Source organism: Rhagoletis pomonella, unplaced genomic scaffold (assembly GCF_013731165.1).
Source record: "Rhagoletis pomonella isolate Grant_MI unplaced genomic scaffold, Rhpom_1.0 Rhpom_scaffold_00011, whole genome shotgun sequence".
NCBI lineage: Eukaryota > Metazoa > Arthropoda > Insecta > Diptera > Tephritidae > Rhagoletis > Rhagoletis pomonella.
In genome coordinates this window covers 11,852,863-11,859,397 of record NW_023458565.1, presented here as the reverse complement: position 1 = coordinate 11,859,397, position 6,535 = coordinate 11,852,863, and positions in this window count along the sequence as shown.

Genomic DNA, 6,535 nt, shown 5'->3' with positions numbered 1-6,535 from the left:
GCTACGTCAAGTCTAAAGTCTACAGAAATAAGCCAGCAACTATTCCAGCTTTGGAAGACAACATTTCCGAAGAAATTCGGGCTATTCCGGCCGAAATGCTCGAAAAAGTTGCCCAAAATTGGACTTTCCGAATGGACCACCTAAGACGCAGCCGCGGTCAACATTTAAATGAAATTATCTTCAAAAAGTAAATGTCATGGACCAATCTAACGTTTCAAATAAAGAACCGATGAGATTTTGCAAATTGTATGCGTTTTTTTTAAAAAAAAAGTTATCAAGCTCTTAAAAAATCACCCGTTACAATATTTTGCTCTGCATTGATATTAAAATTATTTAATCTATCACAGACAGCGCCGGCAGCGGGACTGCAAGAAAGACTGTGCTAAAAGCAGTTAGTTGATAACCTATGATTTCTAATCGCACTTCGAACACTCGACTGTCAAACTCTAATACCCAGCCACCTCCATCCAATAGCAATACCAGTGCGACTGCAGTGGTAATGCCACCCTCACATTTGCCGGCTTTATAGAGCAGCGGCTCTCAAACCGTTTCTTCTACCGCGTACGGTCTGTGAACAATGTGCACCTAACAAGCGTTAACAAATTTAACACGCAATATTCCCCGGTTTTAAGTTCGACACAAGATCCGAAGTTCTTACTAGATCAGAGAATTGAGCCATTTAAAAAGTGAAAAAATGGGAAGTGCCAATTCTTTTGCATGAACCGACCTTTTTGGTTCAAAACAACATTCTAATACTCCCAAAGATCCAGCTTTCGCTAGAGATGTTACGCAGGTAAAACGCCGAAACAAAGAAAAATTTCCGAAAGTCTCTATATTTTATCGCAAAAATGGTGGATAGCAAATTTGTAGCTTAGGAAATCGCCTGCGATAATCATGCAACTGCTTTTTTTTCCTAAAGACTAAGGTTTCAAGAAAATTCCATTCATAAGTTCTAACGGCAAGAATTTTGGCCTATTCTGTCTTCATTGCCGAACTATTACCTGCCTATATATTTTTGAATTAAAAAATATACATCTTTATCATAGAACTTCAGCTGTTGAATTAAAAGAAATATTTATAAAAATCATTAATGGGCTTCTCCTATGATTTGTGTGTGTCTTGATTCAATTTGTTGAGGGGCCTATAGTTTGGCATCTGCTGTGGTGTAGTGGTTAGCAGTATGCACTACCATTATGGAGGGCCTGAGTTCAAGTCCAGATTTCACCAACATCAAAAAATCAAACACTAAAAAAAAATTTCTAATAGCGGTCGCCGCTCGGCAGGCAATAGCAAACCTCCGAATGTACTATTCTGGCATGAAAAACAGCTTCTCATAAAAATACAGTCTACATTCGGAGTCGACGTAAAAATGCAGGACCCTCTATTTTGTGTGAGAACATCACGGCACACGGCACAAATTGGAGAAGAAGCTCGGCCAAATATTAACATATTGTGTAGGCCGTCTCCCAACGGATATTGTGACAATTAAACTCGGAGATTATTCCCATTTCTTGCCGACTCATGGCCGCTATTAATTAGACAAAACAAGAAAAATTTTTAAAAGAAATGATAGTAACTATTTTCAACCCTAACATGCTCGCAAGTTATAAAGGAATAAGAATAACAGTTATTTGTACTAGGAACGAGAAGAATATTTTAATTTCTATGTCGCAAAATAGAGTTCTGGAATTACAAGAATATGTAGAATTAAAAAAAAACGGTTCTTTTTTAAGCTCTCTCAACTACGTAATATTCAAGTATCACTTTGCGATCCCAAGTTTTGTGCACTGACGAACACAAAACAGTTGATGGAAATATCGGGATCGGGGTTGGGGACCTAGATTTCAAAAGAGTTCATCAATGGGCATATATTTATCCAACCATTTTCCAGGTGGTATTTTTCGCAATTGAAATTTGTGACCGGAAATGTCTTTGTATAAGGACTAAAAACCATCATGTCGGATAGCCATTCATAAATAAGACTCTTGGGAACTCGTAATATGATGCCAAGTCTAGTAGACTGTAGCAAGAAAACACTGCACAAACTAAAAACCGTAACAAGGTTACCTTGTCGTGAGTGCTACACTAAAGGTATGATGATCTAGCGAAATGCAGAGCCCAGTAGAGCCTTTCTGGTCCCAGACTTTTCTGTGATCTATTAAAAAGATACATGGCAGAAGTTGGGAGTATACTCAAATCGCAGCCCAATCCCTTTAGTGGCGTCTTTAAAAGACTGCTTAATCTTAACTGGGAGGGCGCAATGGATGCCTGCTAGTACACTGCCAGCTAAGGTATAATAGGGGTATTCTCTGAGTCTTGCAAAGCCCTTGCATGTTGCACAGATTGCACGGATTGCACGGTAAAAACCGGTTTTCGTATGGGACAGCTTTGCAAACCGTGCAATCCGTGCACCGTGCAAGGGCTTTGCAAGACTCAGAGAATACCCCTAATATATTTTATGGTGCGTGCAACCAAATTATGGGATGGGAAATAATGATTAAAATGGTTTTAGAAGATTTCTAACTGCACAGAAATGTTTTTAAACTGATAAAAAATATATATTCCCCAATTTGAGAAACACTGCTATAGAGTAAATATTTTCAGTAATGGGGGTGGGATATTGGAGTGTTTTGAAGCGCATGTGTGTTTAGCTGAATTTCAAAGAATTTATATATATTTATTTATGTAAGTACATTATTTTTTATCGCAAATTTTTTATTATTTACGATAGCAGCGATTCAAATTAAATACTAAATATAGATGGTGAATACAATGTACTGGAATATGAAACGCAAAATGATAATTTTTAATGAGAATACTTGTATTTATATTTAGTACAGTTGCCACATTTACGCGAAGAATCTGTGAAGCCAATTCAATATTTGCAATACATGCAGATAGGCAAATATATATATATATGTATATATGTATAGAGGTGATAGGACTTACTTAGATATGAGTGCTTTATCAAATATTGAATTGTGAATATGATTATTTCATCATAAAATTTGGTGTTTTATATTAAAAATATTTGTGCGCTTGTGTGCGTATACATACATATGTATTAATTACTATGGCGTGTATTAATATTGAGTCTATATGTATTGTACATACATACATATGTATATCCAGCACCCATAAGCAAATTTAATAATATTTGTTTTTTTATCATCTAGTAACTCAAAATCAGAAAAAATATAGTCTACTTTATTGAATTGACGTCAATTCAACTACATACATACATATATATATGTAGGTACATATGTATATTAAATTGCCATAAACTAGAAAAGGATGGTTGCGATATCAAGGGGGGAGAGGGTTACATTGTGTTTTGTATGGGCGATTTTTATACGTTCTTTTACTGGCGATGGTTACGCCTGCTCTGGCAGAATGTAGAATATCCCTAATAGAAGTAAGAATTATACTGTAATTGTAAAATGTTTAGATGGCCGAGTGTTTCATTATACATTATACATACACGTCCTTAGTCAACTCCATGTAAGAAAAGCATCCGGATGAGCTTAAAAAATTGGACATAGTTTTGTATGGTTGAATTTGTCAAATTATTTCTTTCAGAAACTAAGACGGAGCTGCCGATATACCGGTTGAGCTATTCAAATCCGGTGGCAAATATTTATACGAATAATATTTATGAATGTATGTGGTACCACCGCTGAGGTAGAGTTTGTCGGCGCGTTTTTTTAACGTGTAGTAGGCCTAATCCACGGCAACGTTTTTTTTTTTTTAATGAGAGCAGGTGAAGGGATGGAAATGAGTTTTACGGCGCATCCCGTGCATCGCTATGTTTATCGCTTTCCCGGCCGTGATCTAAATTGTCAAAAATGGCGAAAACCGTGACAATCTAAAATTTTTTCGCAGTTTTTGCTAATTTTTTAATATAAAAAATGCTATTTTTAAAAAACCTTCTACATAGCAAATGTGGGAAATTAAATTCTCTACATATGTATTTGTTCCTAACCATTTCTTAAAAAAAAATGCAAAATAAGCATGCAAATCGCAAAAAACCAAAAATAAATAAATCCAAGATGGCGGAATGTTGCCAAATGAAATTTGGGGGCAATACTGTGGATCCATGATCTACGTGTCAAATAGAAGTAAATTGCATAAAAAATAGCTGTTACAAAGTTTGTTTTTAAGAAAAAGTCTAATTTTACTGGACTTTCTAAGGAAATTCATTTTATCATCTGTCAAACCCCTGACATGTATGAAAATGATACTTATTTTTTAACTAGACAGCACCTTTTTCTCAGCTAATTAAAAAGTAATAGTAATTCTCATTCAAAAAAAACATATTTTAAAATTAAACTCGCCTAAGAATTAGAAGTGCATGCTAATAAAGAACAGTCTTATAAGAATACCAGGCAAAATACATGTGCACAAAATATGTAATTAATATACTAAATAAATATATGTATGTATGTATGTATATTATTGACACATAAACATACATATCTTGTCATCATTTACATTTATAGAACTAGATTAGATGTTCGATTTTTAAGACAGAACAAAACAGAAAAGTGAAATAAGTTCGAAGCCTGAAACTCGTTTTACCAACCATGATAAAAACATAGCAAGGTAGAACCGTTCTCTCAATTTGTCGGCCATGATTTTTTTTTGAAGTTTGCCAACATTTTAAAATCATATAAAAGTGAAAATAAAAAATTGAAATTGTTCGAAATTGTTGTTGCTTGAGATTGAAAATGAAAATGTGTGTGTGAATTTGTGAGTAAATTTAAAAATTAAATTGTTTGGAAACGTCAAGAATTTTAAAAGTGACTCTCAGCGGTTCTACCTTACTATATTTTTATCATGTTACCAACCTCTCTCAAAACACTGTGCGACAGCCACAGAATGGACGACCCCCAACCATACATATGTATCAACTTTCGGATTTTTCTGTAAAATTCTAAATTGTAAATATGTCGACACATTTGCGCAAAATTATCGTTTGTGCCAGAAACCAGGTTTTACAGGACCACTCACGTAGGAGCGACGGTTCTTATATGGTGCGAGGGCATTTTAAACCCTTTCCTCAAAGCCAAAAAAAGAGTAACCACCAAGGCCCGGTTCTGTTTTTGCTTTTTATTAGCGGTATTTCTACAGACAAGCCCTGATCAAAGCAACATCGCAAAAAATATAGAAAAAGTTTTTTTCTTAACAGCGGTCGTCCCTCGGCAGGCAATGGCAAACCTTCGAGTGTATTTCTGCCATGAAAAATAGCTTCTCATAAAAATACAATCGCCGTTCGGAGTCGGCATAAAACTGTAGGTCCCTCCGCTTTGTGTGCCAACATCAAGGCGCACGCCACAAGTCGGAGGAGAAGCTCGGCCAAACACTAACATATGTGTAAGCGCCAATCTATTATTATTATTTCTACAGACACACTATTTTCAAAATTTTGTATGTACATATGTATGCAGATGATGTAAAACTTTTTAAAACATACGTTTTAATTTAAAAAAAAGTCTTTGCTACAAACAGACATAAGCGTGGTTATCAGGTAAGGTAGCCATAGCCCGCAACAGGTATACAATTTTGTGGATCTTTGTATCGCAATGGATTGTAAACTCAATTTTATTCTGCACTTTAACGTGACAGTGAAAAAGGCCAAAGGTGCAGTTTGGAGCTTTGATGCAACGTTGTTGAAGTTTGCAGTTTTTTCAATATTCGTACAAAGTCTGAAATTTGGATTTATGTGCATGTTATTATATAACAAGCTATACTTCTATAAAAAAAATTGTGAACATTAAATCAACAAGAGAAAACTAGTCAAATACCGCACTCATATTATTTTGACCATATGTATGTATACTTGTAAATATGAAGTTAAGGCCTACATAGTGTAACCTCCAACCTACCGAAAATGAGGGTTTCAACATTAAGCCAAGATTTTGAGGGTCAATTCAAAATTGTGATTATGCTGTTTTTGTCTACTCGACTAGGCTCACCCTTTGTCCAAACCTTAAAAAGTTTATTAAAATTTTTCTAAATAATTTTGACTTGATCGCGTTGATTTAAAATTTTTTTTTTTTGTTGAAGGTATTATGCATTTTCTTCCAAGCAAAAAGTTGAAAAATTGTAAAAAAAAAAATTCCTAGAAATTCTTATTAAAATAGCTGAATTTTTTTGTAAACGAACGACAAAAGAACGCTCAACTAGGGTAAAATTTTCTTTTAGCTACTTAAGCAACCCTGTTGGTAGCTGGCAAGAAACATGTGACTTGTTTAACGGGATTTAGATTTAAAAACCAATTTAAATGAGTAATTATGCGAGTTATTTGCGTAATATATATACTTATTTATAATATAAGCCACGTATATACGAAAACGAAAATTGCCCACTCCACTTCCCCATTAACATTCACAATAGAGCAGTTGTTTCACTTACCGGTCGCGTATTTTTAAACCGACCTTGCCCGAACTCGGATAAATAGCCGAGTTTGTTTTGTTGTTTAGCATGCATTTAAGCGAGTGTTCTTTTGTAGCTGGATTGCAAAAGAATGCAACCT